General features: G+C 36.2%; 1 long non-coding RNA gene across 1 annotated transcript in view; it reads right to left on the bottom strand.

The window, feature by feature from the left end:
* Positions 1-633: 633 nt before the first annotated feature.
* Positions 634-19,788, bottom strand: part of LOC146761133 (uncharacterized) — a 52,132-nt gene continuing 32,977 nt past the window's right edge. Inside the window, exon 3 of the long non-coding RNA XR_014945471.1 lies at positions 634-699. This is a non-coding gene — a long non-coding RNA (uncharacterized LOC146761133). The remainder of the gene's footprint in view (positions 700-19,788) is intronic.

Raw genomic sequence — 19,788 nt, forward strand, 5'->3', positions numbered from 1 at the left:
GCAATGGAGACACAAATTAGACTTACATATTGTAAGGATAAACTTAATTCTTTTATCCCTGGACCTCCCTTCATTTTTAAGTACAATATACTTCCTCGCTAGTGGACCTAACCATGGAGGTTACAAGCAACCTTTCTGATTGTATAGCCAAATCTTTTTTACCAGTTCAGTGCTTGAAGAAATTAGGAAATTTCTTTCTAAACTGGAGGGATGCAAAAGGTTATTCTCAATAATGGTAAAAATAAAAAAAACAAACACATTTTTTTAAAAAATAATTCACACAATGTTTTTTGGACTTATACTTCATTATTATTTCATTTTCTAAGAAAGACATCTGTGATTAACATTGTTTCACATGATGTATTTGATTTCCTACTAAACTGGATGTCATTACAAGATATAGATCAATACCAATAAAAGCTCTTCTTTCCCATATTTCTTGCCTTCAGCCTGCATGAAATAATAAATGCATTACAAAAAACTTTCCAATTTGTCTATTGATCGTGATTAACTACATAATAGAAACAACAGCGATAACAAAGAAAACATAAGTGAAATTAAAATAAAAAATATTCAGACCCTGAAACTGTAAAACTTACAAGGTAAAATGAAAAACAGTACTTTTTTAATTACCTCTCCAGACTGGATGACTGCAAATATCTGAGGTCATCTATGTCACACATCCTTCATGAGCAGGCACTGGAAAAGACATGGAAGCCAAAATAATCACTGACTACATTAAACTGGGATACTTTCCCCGAAGGAATGAGCAAGACACCTTTCAAAGCATTGGGTGTCCTCATTTAGTTTCTAAACTCAGAGGAATCCAATGTTTTTATGATCAGTTCAAAGCCATTTCTGAAACTCAGATTAATTAAATGTATCCCTTCAAATCCAACCAATGCAACAAATATGTCACATAATCTGTCATATAACCACAGAATGCTTGAGATTGGAAGAGACCTCTGAAGCCACCTGATCCAACTCCCCTTCTCAAGCATGGTCACCCAATCCAAGTTGCCCACAGCCACATGCAGGCAGATTTTGATGGAGAGAGGCCACAACCTCTCTGGGCAGCCCGTGCTAGAACTCAGTCACTGTTTCCAGGCTTAACTATTCCACCACCTTCTCAGAGGGAGAGGTAAGGCTAACCAGCCTGTAGTTCCCCAGGTCCTCCTTGCCACTCGTGAAGATTTTAACAATTTAACAATTAATTTGAAGATTTTAGCTCTCTCAGTACTTATGGTTACATCAGAACATGGCCTATGAACGTAGGAATGTCCAGTCTGATTATTTTATGACTTGACATTCTTCTTTTAGTTGCATCTTCATCAGCCTAATCATTCACCTTGGTCACAACTCCTAGAGTTGTGAAAGTCCTTTTGCTAGTAGTGGGACAAAGAAGGAATTCAGTGCATCACCCTTTTCTGTTTTTTGTCAGAAGGGCTCCTGGCTCATTCAACAGAAGGCCCACATTTTCCCAGTCCGTGCATGTTTATATTCTCATTAAGAGTTTTTCCCAGTTCATTATTTCTCATGTGTGATGTTCAGTCAGAGAATATTTCCTCTTCAGTGAAAAAAAGCAATCTAACCTATGGACTGTTCTCCAGTACAGCCACAGTATCTCAGAGGGAAAAAGGATATGTTACTTTTACAGGAGTCATTTATAACTTCTTAATATTTTGAATGTCAATTACTGTACTAATATCAAAAACACATCTGAAAAGTAGTCTTCTTTTTCACTGCTTCTTTTAAAACCCCAATTCATTCTGTGGGCACAGAGATGAAGCCACTCTAGAAAGTTTACTGAAACAAAGATTCCATATTAAATGATATAGATTTTTTTGTCATGGTTGACTTCACTCAGAGCTTTGCTTTCTTCATTAAGTATGACCAGATAAAGTTGTGTCATTTTGAAAAGAGACTGCAGGTAGATAGCAAATAATCATAGGCATAGTATATTTTTTGACATAAAAACGGATTTGTTTCATACTGTTCTGCCATAAAATGCCACAATTTCTCCAGTCCTCTTCTCCGGTTGTACAATTTATCACCTGAACTGTGAATTCTAGTTCATTTGTTTTGAAATTTTTAGGAAGAAGATTAAAGGGTCAAATGTTATATATATACACTATATATATATACTTAATATCTAATGCTATAACATCTTATGAGTCATAACAGGCTCATCAAAAAAAAAAAAAAAAAAAAAAAAAGGTGAGAAGAAGGAATGAAATTAATGAGCAATGAACAACTGGCATCTCATATGGAGATAAATGGTAGAATGGCAGAAAAAGTGGAAACTTTAAGATATGACAAAGTTAAGGTGTCCTGGTTTTATCAGTATTTCCTGTACATGGGACTTTACAAGACAACTGTAGTTAAAGCTACAGTTAAAGCTATGTCTTCCTGAAAATAAAATAAATAAATAAATAAATAAATAAATAAATAGAAGTATACAAAAGCATGTTAATAATTAAATCATTTAGTTAACGTGATTTTCTCTTAACACATGAACTTTAGAATATGGATCAGCTTGAAAGCATTTCTCTTTAGTAATTAAATTTAGCTAACTTGCTTACAGTCATTACAAAAATATCTTGTTTGATGTAATCAAAGTTGACTTAAACTATTATTCCATTTCCATTATTTTTCAGTCATCATGAAGAATAAGGAGTTCAGGCTCCTGTGGTCCTACATTCCCTTTCCCCCAGACCCTCACTGTTGAGCCACTTTTAACTACTTAAATAGCCATTCTAGAGAAGATAAAGAAAGAGTAATATAGGCTAGTACTTTCTCTCTGGAAATAGTTCTTACACAGAGCACATAAACCTTGCCTCTGTCTGCAGTGCATTCTTTTCATCTGCCTTTGATATTCACATTAGCAATCATAGGGAGTTTATTCCTGATTTTAGTGTCTGTTTATTAAACATGTACTAGATTAATCCCTATATGAACCTGCTCGTTATTACTTCTCTCCACAGCCTCCTGTGGCAACACTTGCCAAAAATTTACCAACCACTTTTTAAGATAAAACCTTGCCATCCTGTTAGCATAGTGAGAGTCCTTTTCTCCTAGTACTGTGGGCTTCAATGAATAATAGTAACACATTCATATTATCTACTATCTTCATGACTTTGTCAATATTTGTTATGTCCCCTTCCAGACTTTTCTCCCCCAAGACAAAAAGTTCAAGCATTTTAATATTTTATTGTAAGGCAGTATCTTATCTTTGTAATCAATTAAGTTGCTTTATCTAGACCATTTTAAAATTAATTATATGTTTTTCTTTCCTTTTTTTCTTTTGTTTGAGATTCAGGTATTTAGTATTTAGTAACTGAGGAACTAATAGACCAATGTTTCATACAGTAAAAAATACTGATTTAGTTTAGCATTAACATTTTTTCCTGATGGTGACCAGGTGACCAGTATTTTGTATGTTCACGACCAGGGTTGCATACTGAGCTGATGACTTCAGAATACTGTCAGTAAGGATTTCAAGATTTGCTTCCTGAATTGTAACTTCCCCTTCCAATAATCCTGTAAGCACAATTTAGGTTACATCCCTTTTACTGACATTATGGAATTTCTCAGTACTTCTATTCTGTGAGGTCTCTGTGAGGATTCTCATCATCACTGACACATTTAACTGCCTGAAATACCTTACTACCATCTGCAGACCTGAACATCTGATTATACAGTTCCCTTTCCAGGTCATCAGTTAGAATGTTGAACAAAAATGAAACCCCCTGATCCTGGGGACTCATGCTTTTCAATTGTACTTTATTGTTTACCTTTGTATCTTGTAAAGCCACGAAAGCACCTTTCCTCCAAACCCATAGCAACTTAATTTCCTTAATTTAGTATAGTAGTTGCCCAAAGTAGTTGCTTTTCAAGTCTATATGTGCTATGTTGTCTACCTGCCCGTTACTCACCCACTCACTCAAACTGTTACAGGCCTCTGAGCTGACTGTTTCCTAACACATCAAGACTACATCTGCGCTTCATTATCTCATTCTTTATTGCAGACTTTGATTTTGCGAAGAATGGAAGCCAGACCCATACTTCAGATAATGTAGTTTACAGGACTTCCCTTGAAGTCCTTTTTTCAGTGAGAGATACCTTGGCAACCTGTCAGTCCTCTGTTACAGTGGCCTACTTGTAGTGGGCAGTTTTAACAAATTTGCTAGAAGTTCAGGAGTTTCAAATCTGAGTTCCTTCAAAACACAAAGCTGAATGTGGCATGCTCCTAGTTACTTACCCAACTTTATCTTCATTGAGCAAAATGTAAAAAAATAAAATCCTCCCTATATGGATTATATGTCATCTTGCTTTTCATTCTTCCTGCTCCTTCGAATCACAGAGATACCTAGCTTTAGTAATTGGGATGGAAAACATTCATGCTCAAAAACGCATGCATTTACATTGGTAGAGCCTAGAATCTAGAATTTGGTGGGTCTAAAGAGATAAGAAACATAACATTCATTTATTTTTCAGGAAAAGAGAAACTGAACCTGTGTGCACAGAGTCGAGTTAAAATTAAGTGAAAAGATTTATCCCCCAGTTTTGATTTAAAAGAAAGCAGAAGCTATTGCTGCATGCTTGGTTATCAGTTAAGTCTCAGGAAGCTTAACAGATCACACCATTCAAAGGAGAAAAGCAGTAGGTACCTAGTTTCTGGATCCTTCTGTTAGGTCTGGATTGCTGAACTACCAGGATTGAGATACTTCTGACAACTGCAGTAGCAGTGATTTAAGCATCTGGGCAACTTTAAGGTCAAGAACAGAAGTTCTTACAGATTACAGACCTGTCAAATATAAGAAAGAGCTCTGTGTGAGCTCTGGACTTCACAGGTTTAGACTAAGGCTTCAAAATATGCTGCTCTTCCATTTCAAGCACTGAAATTCTTTCCAGGATTCTGCCTTTGGTGACTGACATAATTTGTTCTGAGTTTACCAGAAATCACATCTTCTTGAAATAATCAAGCAGTCCTGAAAACCAATTATAAATCCCAAAATAATTTATATATTTTTTGTCATGTTAAAAAGGTCTAAAAAATAACATATATTTTGATGTTTTACATTGCTTAATTATGCTTATAGTGGACACTTCACATACATGTATAGTATATTACATCAAATGGATGTATATTACGTATAGTATATTACATCCAATGGATGTAATATCTGTAGTTCTGATATACACATGACTATATTATACACTCTGTCAAAAATATTCACATTATATCAAAAGTGACCTTAGGTAGTTTTAGGTTGCGCCGGAAGCTGAAAGCTAAAAGAATCTCTTCTAAGCAAACAGCAAATACCTTCTTTTTTGTTGCAGACTGTCTTGATTTTGTGACTAACCTTGAAAGTAACAACCATGACAATTCCATAAAATTCTTCACAGTTCATATAATCTGAACATTTTGTTTAAAATTTATTCTGAATCTAAGGAGAAAACTTCTGCTTAAATAATTCTAATCTCTTTTAATTACTTCACAGTATTTTGAAGTGCTCAAATCTGTTGACTTCTCTTTAAGCTGTCCTCAACTAAAGCAAATGATTTTAGTTGGTTTTTTTTAAGTCACACTTATAGAAATTTCTTCTGAAATATGAAATGAAGTTCTTATTCATTTTTAATAATTAAGGAACTTTTTCAATGATGTTTTAAGAACTCTTGTATCTTTTAATAATAAATAAATAAATAAGATTTTTCTATACTGGATCTTATACACAACAAAATTATTTCTTACATTTCATTTCCCCTTCCACTCTCCAATTCTGCTGTTTTCTCCCTGCATCTTGTCTGTACTTTAAATCAGAAATAGAAATAGTGAATTTTCATCACAATATGAACCTAATCACTGGGGCCAGTGCTACTTAATATCTTTGTAGGTGACATGGACAGTGGAATTGAGAGCACCCTCAGCAAGTTGGCAGATGACACCAAGCTGAGTGTTGCAGTTGACAAGGCAAAGGAAAGAGATGCTACCCAGAGGGTTCTGGACAGGTTTGAGAGGTGAGCCCATGCCAATCTCATGAAGTTTAATAAGGCTAAGTGCAAGGTCCTGAACCTGGGTCAGAGTAACCCTAAGCACAGATACAGACTGGGTGGAAAATGGCTTGAGAGCAGCCCTGAGAAGGATTTGGGGGTGTCAGTTCATGAAAGACTCATCGTGTGTCAGCAGTGTGCACTTGCAGCCCAAAAGGTCAACTGTAACCTGAGTTGCATCAAGAAAAACATAACCAGTAAGTCAAGGGAGGTGATTCTGCCCCTCTACTTGCTCTCACAAGATCCCACCTGAAGTAGTACATCCAGTTCTGGGGCCCCCAATACAAAAAAGATATTGAGCTCTTGGAGTGGGTCCAGAAGGAGGGCCGTGAAGATGATAAGAGTGCTGATGCACTTCCCCTGCAGGGACAGGCTAAGAGAAGAGAAGGCTCCAAGGCAATCTTATCTCTCCAGTACCTGAAGGGGGCCTACAGGAGATCTGGAAGGGGACTTTTTATAAGGGCAGGTAGCAACAGAACAAAGGCAAATAGCTTTAAACGGAAAGAGGAGAGATTTAGATTAGATATTAGGAAGAAATTCTGTTTGTGGTCAGACAGTAGAGCGGGTTACCCAGAGAGGTTATAGATTCTCCCTCTTTGGAATCAGGCTGGATGGGGCTCTAAGCAACCTGGTCTAGATGGAGGTGTCCCTGCCTATAGCAGGGGGATTGGAACTAGATGATCTTAAAGGTCTCTTCTAACCCAAAGCATTCTATGACCCTATGATAATAATACATAATTACATAATTATATACATAATAATTGTTAATTACATAATTAATTATGTAATTAATTACATAATTAACCTGTTTTAAACCATTTAACTTCAGTATTAATACAGGAAGAATGCACAAATTATAATGCTGCTGTATAAATTCATAATAATTGTAATTATTTTTCTGCAAAAATTATTCATTATCTCCTAGCATTATCTTCTGTCATTTGTTAAAGATGTTGCTTATTCACCTCAGAAGAATGCACCAAATAATCAGAAGTAGTCTTTTGATTAATTTATAGAATTATCAAAATCTGATACTCTAATCCATGTCAGAAAAATCCACCAATTATTCAGTGATATTTTGTTCATCAGTTCAAAGTATTGTGTCAGTCTGTCGCTGTTCTCAGTTTTGTTAACTTGTAATGCAGAATATTTGCCTATAAAAACATTGAGTCTTTAAACACTGCTAAAAAAGTAAAACAGAAAGATAAATATTTTCCCTCCACTTTTTAGAAGAAAAAACAAGTTACAGACAAACACCTGTCCTTTGAGTCTTAGAAGCTTCGATAATCACTAGCTCTAGCCATAGAAATTTCCCCAACAATTTTTCCATTATATGTGTACAAGACCATATCTCCTGTGTTAGCTGCAGATCCTCTTTCTGTAAGACACTGCATTTATTTAGAGTTTTTAGGCAGCAAAAATCCACTACTTCCCAAGACAACATTTTAAAAAGATTAATTACTTTTGCTTTTAGAAATATGTACTTTCTTTTTCAACTTTGAATTTGAATTTGAATCTAGCTACACTTTGAAATAAGAAGACTGGATCTCATTATAATTTTGCAGTTACTCTAAACAGCTTGCTTTCTCTGGAAACATTAATATGCCTATAAATATTGTTCAATAGTGTTCAATAGGTTGACTGTAATGCCACATGTACCCTGTGATATAACCTCATTATGTGTTCGTTGACTTATATTTTAATCTCCAATAAGAATTTTATGGTGGCCGTTTAAGAGGTTACTTGATCAGCACGACCTTCATGTAACATTCAAATAGACATCTATATTATTAAAGAAAAAAATTTTCAGTATTCACTTTGGAGCTTGCCTTGACACTGAAACCTTATGCACCTGACCCTAAAATATTGACACAGTTCTTATCTACCTTCTTGTTGTGTACACTGTCCATTCAATATACCAATTGTCATATAAAGGACTTGCACAAGAACACTGTTGACAAGATATTGGCATTAATTGTTATCACATAGAGTTAAGAAATGGAGAATTGGATTGACTTTCTATCTCAGTGAGACAGGAACAAATTCATCAGAGATTGTCTGTCATCTCCATAACTGCCAAAAGAGCTATGGATTAGGTCAGGACAGATCAAAGACGTAATGCTTTGTTCTCTGTGCTTTTATCTTCATGCTTACATACTGAGACATAAACCTTTCCAAATAGCTTTTTTCAGAGCTTCTATGTATAAAAGTAAGATTTTATATATTTTTAAAATGTAATATCCTTGAATAAATATTTTAAGACAATCTTTCTACATATCCCACTCTGTATACCTAAAGGTATCAATATAGATAATACCAGCAAGTAATTTAGCGCATCATAAGAGGAACAGCAGATCAAAATAGCTGATGATAAACCTAATCAGCACCACCCTGCATAGTCTCTGACTTTATTTCAGATTATCTTGAATCATGTCCTGTGTACTGAATTCTGTGATTCTGTGAATATCATCACCACATATATGTTATGAATAATCATAGAATCATAGAATCACCAATTTTGGAAAAGATCTACAAGATCATCCAGTCCAAGCATCCACCTATCTCCAATAGTTCTCATTAAACCATGTCCCTTAACACAACATCCAAACATTCCTTGAACACTTCCAGTGTTGGTGTCTCCACCATGCCTCTGGGCAGTCCATACCACTGCCTGACCATACTTTCAGAAAAGTAGTATTTCCTAATGTCCAACCTGAATCTCTCATGGTGCAGTTTGAGGCCATTCCATCTCATCATATCACTGGTTACACGAGAGAGAAGGCTGACCCCCAGCTCACTACAACCTTCCTTCAGGTAGCTACAGTGAGTGATAAGGTCTCTCCTGAGCCTCCTCTTCTCCAGACTAAATAATTCCAGCATTCTCAGCCACTCCCCATATGGCCTGTGTTCCAGACCCTTCCCTCCTTCCCCCCCCAAGAGCTTAGTTGCTCTTCTATGGACATGCTACAGAGCCTTGATGTCTTTCTTGCAAGGAAGGTCCCAAAATTGAACACAGTACTTGAGGTGCAGCCTCACCAGTGTTGAGTACCAAGGTACAATGGAAGTTTTTTAAGTAATTTCCACAGCAGTGGTGGTGGTATTGTCTTTTCAATAGGTATTTACAGTAAAGGTATAAAAGCATCATGTATCAATTTTACTCTTGAAAATCCAGGAGTTTATGACTACTTCAAAAGAAACACAACGGCCTAAAAATTTGTTGACAGGATTGTGGTCATACTCACCAGATGATTGAGAATTTACATCAAACAGCTTATAGTTGCTTATGTTGCTGGTCACCATTGTCTTTGCCTTGTCCACAAAAGTGCTTTGGCATCAAAAGACCTAATGTTAGCTTTTTTGCTTTTTTTCATTCCTTTCATCATATGCCATGTTTCTATTTTCACTTTTCAGAGAAATATTATCTCTAGGTTTAAAGGTTTGATCAGTATTCATTTCTGTTTGTTTCTTCCTCATAAATACCTAGCTAGATTTATTACAAAACGTGTTTGAAAACTTTTCCAAAGGGGATGCACAAAAATGCAGCCCAAACAACATTTCCATCCTCTTAGCTGATATTTCTTTAATCCAGAACTTTTAATTATGTAGATAACAATGTTCCAAGTTTATCTATTTGTAGGTACTGGGGGGTTCCAGGTAATGCTAAGCAGATGTACAATGTTAAATGCATTTGCTTTTTCTCAAATATCTTCTTCAGTTTCACCGTGGATGTTTTTAAGCAAGTACAGTTACTATAGAAATCTGTTATTTAAAGATCCTTTGTAACTCATTAATCCCTTTGTGCTTCAAATTAACTTTCATCTTCTTAAAGAAATGCAGTTTTTAATGTATAAAGAAAAGAAGATGACTTCTACTTTTCAAATTACATTCAGAAACAAATGCTTTGAAAAACAAATGGCATTTTTCTAAGCAAGGAATAAACACTGCTTAGTATAGTGTCCAAGCAGATTATTTCTCATGAACACTACCTGTAAATTACAGTGAGCCAAAGCATATAGAGTCAGAGTGTGTGATAGTATAGTATCTATAGATAGTATAGAGCCACTGAGTGTGTGGCTGCAGGGCCAGCAACTGCAGAGACAGTGCTGTATGCACAGTGTGAGTACATGTGTATCACTGGGTAATCCCTGATACCTATCATCCTGGACCAGCAAGGGAATAGGTTAAGGAGCCAGGTATGAAAGTGGCCATAAGCCTGGGGCAGGTATGTGTTTACATTTCTATGAGATAAGTGTGGAATGGGCTTCTTCAGAATCCAGAGACACTCCATGTTCTCAAGAAAATTATTTTCTTCAAAAGTGAACTGATTTACAACATAAAAGCACATATAAAAGACATGTAACTATAAATATTTAAAAAAAAAAAACAAAACAAACAAAACAAAACAAAAAAAACCACCTTAAATGTTATAACAGCTCCATATTCCATTTTGTAATATTTTCAGTGTGATATTTTCACAGAATCACAGAATTGTAGGTGTTGGAAGGGACCTCTAGGGATCATCGAGTCCAACCCCCTGCCAAAACAGGCTCCCTACACCACGTCACACAGGTAGGTGTCCAGGCAGGTCTTGAATATCTCCAGAGAAGGACACTCCAGAAGTCTCCAGAAAAGACTGCAGACTTCAATATCAGAAGTTCATGTATGTCTAAGGCAAAAATGCCTGACTTACAAATAAGACCTTTCATGCAGTTACCCACATGTAATTTTTACTATCACTGCACTGTAACTGTTATAGAGAATTTAATAAATTCTATGCATATCTGAAATATAACATATATAGATTAAAAACAAAATGTATACTGTAAGAAGTTCCAATGTTTCAAAACTGAGAAGGACCAAATCTTGTTACTTTCATGAAACTCTGTAGAACAATGGAATGCATGTCAAACACATAGGATTTGGCTTACAGTTAGTATTAATATTCAGGGCTAATGAAATCAATAAACTGGCTGCTTTAAGATGTACGTGCACTACAAACGGCAATAAGGACCTTCTTAATCCATCTAAAGATTATTGCCATCACAGCACAGTAATTGGAAAGTATCATGTAAGTACTGATAAAGTAACTTCATGTAAAGTATAACAGAAATCTCTTGATAACTAGAGATTCCTAGAGAAAGAAAAAAAAGAAAAAAAAAGGGGGGGGGGTAAACCAAGCTAATTTCTTTTTAACTACATGTAAATCAGTTTTAACACTTTATTCAAATGTCATTATTGAACCTAACAAGAGAAGTAAAATGTTACAGCAAATGATACAGACTTTCACTCTTTTCAGAACTGAACATTCAGATGTTCAAATCTGACAAAAGCATGACATCAGAAGCTTCAATGGAATTAAGGATCCAGGGAGCTACCTAGGAAACAAATAGCACCTCACAGGATGAGGCTATATTGACTAACCCCTGTGTAAGACTGCATATTGTATGACTAAACTTCATGCACATGTCATACTCTGCATTCTGTGAGTCCCACAGGTAGTTATATTACAATCATCAGATTTTTTCACATGAATGCAAGTTCACTGTATGCATAAAACTAGTTTCTGCCTCAAGTTTTCTTGTTACCACAGGCATAAATCACACTCTGCTATTTGTATATAGATTCTTGCCATTCGACAGTTCAACAGTTTTCTTAAAAAAATACATATATAATAAAAAAATACCTTTTCTCTTCCGTATTTTCAGACACCTTAAGCAGTAGCTACAGATTTATTTTCTCTTCTTCGTGATATAATAACTATTGAACAGTTTGAAAAGAAAGTTAAACTTTAAACCTAAAATAGAAGTGACTATCGAGCTATCACTTCTATTACTACAACAACGTTTCTGGGAAACTACTTAAAGTCTTTAATAGCCCAGTCTCGTACCTCTGAACTACAGTTTCTTAATGTAGTCTAAGTTAAAAGTTTTCTCTATAATCAAGAGAGAATCAGTGGTAAGGCCACCAGCCTGTGGACTGAAGCTAGTGAGCTTGTTTTGTGCGCCTTGTATTAAAACAGAGGGTGCAATGAAGAAAGTCATGTCACACTAAGAAGAATTTGGGTTCTAAGTTTTGCTACAGGTACTGCTTCTCTACGTTATCTAGTGACTAATACACAAATACTCCAGGGTTATGAGCATCTTCCCCACCCAATCTCCCCATAGCCTGGCTCTTGTTAGTTTATCCCATCCTAAAGGAGACTGCAGGCACAGTGTGGTTTCCTTCATCATAAGAAGCCCTACTGCAAGAAGTGTACACTCCACTTCTCCCATTCTGGTCCATCTTTCAATAGCACATAGCATAACCTGCTGCTTTTAGCTACAATTCTAATGGGAAAAAAAAAAAAAACAAAAAAAACAAAAAAACCGCATCAAGGTACCTTCATTGAGTATGAAGTTGTGAATTCCAGCTTTACATAGACTACTAAATCCAGGGGAGAGGGATTTTGAGATCTGCTGTTCCTACTCCTAAAGCCATTTGCAAAATGTTGCCATAATCCTCACTGAATTCACATTCACATTCTGTAACAACTCAGCATCCAAAAACCCCGAGAAAGCTTTTTGCTCACTAATTGAGATCTATTTAAAGTCTAGTAGTTATAGCAAAAAACTTCTATAGAGCTGAGGGCTCCTGTTATCCAACTGGAGGTTATATTTAATATTCTGGTCAGTTGTCTTTTGCATAAGCATTTGCTAGATAACAGCTGCCAAATTAGAGTAATCCAAAAAATTAAGAATAATTGTCTTCTTTGCAACATTTTAACTATTTCACTTTTACAAATGAGAATCTTTTCACAAAGGATTACCTTCTTTCCTATTCAAGTAATTGATAAAGAATTCTGCACTGCGCATAAGGTATGTCAGCCAGACACTAACTATTCTTCCCACGTTCCGAAATACTGTTATATCTTACAAAATCTTACAAAATCATTTATAACAGATTGTTATGGTTAAAATAGAACATAGCTTTTGGTCTGTCAAACTTCGAATGACCTTTGGGCACTCATTTACTACACTTCTATAATTTTCAGAAGCAGTCTTTAAATTTGATATAGCTTACTCTATGCATGTTCAGTTTCAAACAAATCAGTTCATGTTTTTGGAAATAATTACCTGTCTTTCTATTTGCTATTGTTATTTCACACAAAGGATTAGCTTTCACTCCAGAAAGGAAGACAAGTTAAGCAGTACTGAATCAAAGAAAAAAAAAAAAAAAATGCATTTGCAACTACCAATTAACATGTCTGTAGACACAAAGAATTTCAAAATTATCCCTTTTTATTTTTTTTCTACTTTCTTTTTTCTTTTCTTTTCTTTTTTTTTTTTTTTTTCCAGACAGAAGTTTCATAAGATTTAGCCATGGTAAATAGTAAATAGCATGGTATTTCAATCAGGGCAAGAGGAAGAGAAGACAAATACATCCTATGTTTATGATGATGTATAATATTTTCAAGAGTTAAATACTTATTCCCTAAAGCCAGAGTAACAATAATTCAGGTTAAAACTCTATTCCCCATTTACTTACAGTGCCAAAATAATGGAAACTGAAAAATAGCCTGTTTTGTCAAATTAAGTGGTTCATGTATTCAGAACTGTTGATATTTTTAAGCAGGTTTGTGTATCAAGGTTACTCATTGAAACCAGCAGGATGACTTTGATTTTATTTATTTTTAAAGGCAACCAGTGATTTCCAATCAAATTGACTAGTTGTCACCAAATGCACTTGCTACTTATGAATTTTAAGCTGAAGGAACTGCAAAATTTTAATAATGTTATTGTGAATGTTGGTACTAAACTGTTGGTTAGCCAGAATTCAGAAATTTTAGGTTTTTTTACAAAGGCAAAGAAATTCTATTTTATTTTTCATCTTCCTTATGTAAAATTCATTGCTATTGGAAACACAAAAACAGTAAGATTTCTTCAAAAAGTGTGAATCTGCCAATTCAGTAAGTCAATTGTGAATGAAGTTCATACATTACTTTGCTGGACAGACATCAAGATCAAAAGCTTAACTGAGAGAAAAAACTTTGAAATCACACTGAGAATAGTAGAGCTAATGCCACTTTTTGCCCCTTTGAATATTCAACCTGAAGGACTCAGTACCCATTTACAGTCAGATCAGAGAGCACCTAGGACAGTTTTATTTCATTCTTAAAGCTTATCTAAGGTACAGTCACCATTGTCACAGAACATTTTTTACTCCCAGTGCAACTTTTTCTCTTGTAAGATTTGAAATCCATGGTTTATGTGCTATGTGGAATGTGAAATGATTTTAAGGATTTTTTTTAGGTCATAGTATTTATCTGAGTTCCTGACATAGGAATTAAAATGGCTTGATACATCTAAACTGTTTCCTAGATAATGCATTTTCTTAGTAGTTTTCTTGGTATAAAATTGTTCTTCTCACTTTATGTATTTGATCAAGATTATAAATATCAAAACAGGTTGGTCAACTATTTATTTTTTTTTATCCTTTTCTGTCTAAACCTGGAATGTTGTCAAGACAGAGTTCTGTCATATCTTGTTATGAAGACAATATCAGCATTATCACTTATCAGCAAGCCTTCTCTGGAAAACACCTTCTCTGACAGTATTATTTTATTTTATTTTTGTAACCCATACTTTCAAAGAGGGAGCCTACTTCAAAAATCTGTATACTGATACTGGTGTGTTTTCAGATATGCCTGTGCTAAGGCCCTTGAAAGCCTGAAAAGGGATCAGACAACCCCAGCAGAACCCTATAAGCGTTTGTATGTGGCTATACAGTGAAATACTTGCTCTGAGAGAAGCTAACTGAGAAATGATAACTACGTGCCAGGTCTCCATTGTTCTCAAATAGCAAGAGGAAGGAGTAAAATATAGTGCACATAGAGTATAATAATCTCTCCACCAAATTTCAGTAACTATCCTCCACACTGACCCAAAATTTTTCATTGAAGGATTTCTAGTGCAGCAGAAAATAGAATCATAGAATCATAGAATGGCCTGGGTTGAAAAGGACCACAATGCTCATCTAGTTTTAACCCCCCGCCATATGCAGGGCTGCCAACCACTAGACCAGGCTGCCCAGAGCCACATCCAGCCTGGCTTTGAATGCCTCCAGGGATGAGACATCCACAACCTCCCTGGGCAACCTGTTCCAGTGTGCCACCACCCTCTGCATGAAAAACTTCCTCCTAATCTCTAACCTAAACCTCCTCTGTCTTATTTAAAACCACTCCCCCTTGTCTTATCACTATCCATCCTCATAAACAGGCATTCCCCCCTTCCTGTTTAAATGCTCCCTTCAAGTACTTGAAGACTGCAATGAGATTTCCCTAGAGCCTTCTCTTCTCCAAGCTAAACAAGCCCAGTTCCCTCAACCTTTCCTTGTAGGAGAGGTTCTCCAGCCCTCTGATCATCTTAGTGGCCCTCCTCTGGACCCACTCCAAGAGCTCTGTGTCCTTCCTGTACTGGGGTCCCCAGGCCTAGACGCAAGTACTGCAGATGGGGCCTCACAAGTGCTGAGTAGAGGGGGACAATCACCTCCCTCTCCCTGCTGGCCACCCCTTTTTTAATGCAGCCCAAAACACAGTTGTCCTTCAGGGCTGCAAGCACACACTGCTGGCTGACATCCAGCTGCTGTCCACCAGGACCCCCAGGTCCCTCTCCACAGGACTGCTCTCTAAGAGATCTTCCAACACTTTGGATATATACCTGGGGTTGCCTCAACCCAAGTGCAGCACCTGCGCTTGGTGTTATTAAACCTCACTAGGTTTACACAAGCCCACTTCTCCAGCCTGTCCAAGTCCCTCTCTGGATGGCTTCCCTTACTTCCAGTGTATTGATGGCACCACTCGGCTTGGTATCATCCGCAAACTTGCTGAGGGTGTACTTCATGCCATCATCTATGTCACTGATGAGGATGTTGAAGAGTGTCAGTCCCAAGACTGATCTCTGAGGGACACTGTTCGTGACCAGCTGCCACCCTCACACAGAACTATTAATCAGAACCCTCTGGATGTGTCCAGCCAACCAATTCCTAATCCATCATGCAGTCCATCCTTCAAATCCACACCTCTCCAATTTAAAGAGAAGGATGTAGTGAGGGACCATGTCAAAGGCTTTGCAGAAGTCCAGGTAGATGACTATCTACTATCCACCAAAGCCATCACTCCATCATAGAAGGCCACCAGATTGGTCAGGCAAGATCTGCCCTTGGTGAAGCCACACTGGCTGTCTCAAATCACCTCTTTGCCTTGTATGTGCCTTAGCATGGCTTCTAGGAGGATCTGCTCCATGATCTTCCCAGGCACAGCAGTGAGGCTCACTGACCTATAGTTCCCCAGATCTTCCTTTCTCCCTTTCTTAAAAATGGGAGTAATATTTCCCTTTTTCTCCGGGGACTTCACCAGACAGCCAGGATTTTTCAAATATGATGGAGAACTGCTCAGCAACTACATCAGCCATCTCTTTCAGAACCTTAGATGGATATCATCTGGTCCCCTGGACTTATACACCTTCAGTTTCATGAGGAGAGCTCGGACTTGTTCCACAGTTACAGTGGGACAGAAAGCACTCCCTACACCCTCAACTAGGAGCTCAGTGTCCTGGTAGACATGAGAAGGCTGACCACCGGTGAAGATTGAGGCAAAGTACTCACTGAGTACCTCAGCTTTTTTGATGTCTAAGGAAACCATCTCCCCATTACCTTTCATCAGAGGGAGAACACTCTCCTCTTAAATAGTTTAATTCTCCGTATTAAATAGTTTAATGTTACTACTTATTACCGCATTTCATCTGTTTCTAAGCCAGAACACAATAACAGTACACTTACTGTTCTTCATACCACTAATATATATGGATGTTAGGTAGCAGGGTGCTATCACAGTCATAACTAGGCAGGCAGTAGCTGACATGGAAACCAACACCCTAAAAGAACAACATGTTGCTACAAATTTAGCAGTGATCAAACTGAGAAGAGTCCAGTTGTGAAGAAGTAATACAGCTTTACAGAATAGATTGCTATAGAAGGTATTGGTCAGGTGGGAGATCCCATTGAACATCATTTATTACTTGCCTTGTGTTCAGTGTCACCTCAAACTTCAAACGCGCATGTATCTTTGATATTTATATGTTCAAATTACATTTTAGGGTAGAATATTTAGGTATTTATGCATCAGGTTTTTATCCATTTGAATGTAGATACTTTAGTTTTGCTTCTTTTTTTCCAAAACTGTAATAAATATTTTGCTAAAGGTTATTTTTGAAAAAGCAATACATTCTAACAACTGTAATTTGAAAAAATAATTGATAATGGAGAAGTTTCTTGTTTCTCAAGAAAATATAATTATGCATAATTATACTAAGACAATTCTGAGTAATTTTATAACTACATTAATTAACTGTGAAGCATTTCTTGAGTAATCCATTATTTCAAGAGATATTTTAAATGAAAAATCCATTTATAAATTCTACACACATAAAATTCAAGAAGCTGAGTTATAGTAACACAAACAATTGAAACTGTTCGTGTTTTCTGTAAAAGAGCACAAAACTTTCTTCAAAAATTACAACAAATTGAACATTCCAGTAGTCAGATATAGTTTCGACAGATTAATGAATGCTACAGAAAACTTACATTGATAATACTTTTTAAATAGTCATTTACTAACAGCTATGTATTGCACTCAAAAATAATTGCCTGGTTTTTTTCATTTTAATATACATACAATCAGAAATGTCTTTCCTTAGATGTAGTGTTATTTTCTTTAACTGTTTATAATATTAGAGAATAATTCCTTAAATAAAGTTGTGTTTACAAGTCCCACCTAAGTCTTTGCTTTTCTATATTCTGAACTCTATACAACTGGACAGCAAGATATATTTGTATTGCAGTAATATGTTATTACTTCTGCCTGTGTAACAGCAATAATGATGACACAATAGCTTTGTGAAAAATGAAGTTCCCTATCAGTGATCTAACTGTTAGCTTCATGAAACATTGCACTATACATGAACAATTACAAAGGGTTTGAAGTCAGGGAAACTAGATGAATTTCAAAAGATCAAGAAATGAGTCACCCTGTAATTCCTTAATTAGCACGTTCTATCTTTAAAAAAATGACGTTGATTTCAGTCACCCACTGAAACTTATTTATGAATCTTTTCCCTACTAACATATGGTAACTACAATTAACATCCTCAGGTGACCTTTATCCTCCAAGCAGAAGGCTTCATGTCCAGGATAAACAGCAAATTTGTATAATTTTATATCAATGTCAATGGCAAATACAAAGGTCAAATAGGGGACATTTCAAAAGCCACTACCCATAATGAATATATAAACCAAATTTTAGAATCCGGGCTCCAGAATGGCATTACAAATTAATGCCATCAGTCAATGACTGACCTTTAATAAATTCACAGACAATTGTTTAATCAAAAAGAATAAGAGGCAGCCGGATTGTTAAAGTCAAATACAAACATCATATTACTTCGGAGTGATGAATTTATCTGCAAAACACAGCTCAAAATATCAAGGAACACACTGAGAAACATGTTTTCTGAGAATTAATGGAAAGTGGATGAAATATTTATTCAATATTTATTCTTTAAATACTAATTATCTGCTATACATATATATATATATGTAGAGTTTCTCAAACACTCTAAGAGCAGATACTTCTTGTATTCATTCCTCCTACCCAACTTTAGTCTCTAGACCTACAGCTTTAGACCTACAGTAAAACTGGTAATAAGTAAAAAAGTATCAAAGACTGAAGTAAAATGTCAGTTGTACAAGACAAAGCTTTGGAAAATAGTTACTTTGTCAGTTTAAAAGGATTCCAAAATTTTCAAGAGGTAACTTTTTTTCCCATACAGACATTATTTCAGGTCACATATCACCCATTCCACGGCTTGCAGAGAGCCTGCATAAAACTATCAGGTGGTCTATGTGAACAGAAATGCAGCTGCTTTATATCTGATCAACTTGGGACCGTCAGGGAATTGCATGCACAAATCCAGCAAGACCAAACACAGAGAGATATGAACTTAATAGCAGATGTTCCTTCTCTGGTACAGATTACAGTAAACCTGAAAGGAGCTAAACTCCCCACACTATCTTTCCTTTGGTCTGAATAAAAAGCCAGAGCTACATTATTATTTCAGTGCCTGAACTGGATAACTTCTAGCTCAAATAGGTAGAATGCAATGGTGAAAGGGAAACCTTAACTTTTTTCAGATCTTTTTCGATTTCATATTTGCTTCCTTTACAAGCAAGTTTCCTGGTAGATTCTCCAATAAAAAGCTAAGCAAACAAAACAGAAACACCTAACACAGACATAAGTACAGTTACTGGTAGAGGGACTGCAGTAACACAGGCAGTGAAAAGCCAATCAATAAAAATTAGAGCACATTGAATCAGCTTCTCCTAAGAATACCAAGGGAAAATTAATGTCCCAGGTGTGAAAATCACTGGGATGAGCCAGCAGCAAAAATTCCTTCACAGACCTTCAGACTAAAGAGGGATTACTGCCTACGAAGGTATAGCTCTTATTGTGGGATGCAGTTGAAAACAGAATTTGTAGACTGTATAGATTTTGTTATGGGATGGTTCAAGTTAGTTTTGGGAGTTTTTTAAACTTGTTATGGAATGGGGAAGGAAAGTGATCAAGATGGATTGCACATCAAAGAGAGGAAAGGTAGTAAAACCCATTGCATACAAGCAGGTCATCAGGCTTGTCTTTGTCAC

The sequence above is a fragment of the Coturnix japonica genome, chromosome 4 (genome assembly GCF_054131305.1).
Source record: "Coturnix japonica strain WE chromosome 4, WE-NBRP24, whole genome shotgun sequence".
In the NCBI taxonomy this organism is placed as follows: Eukaryota; Metazoa; Chordata; class Aves; order Galliformes; family Phasianidae; genus Coturnix; species Coturnix japonica.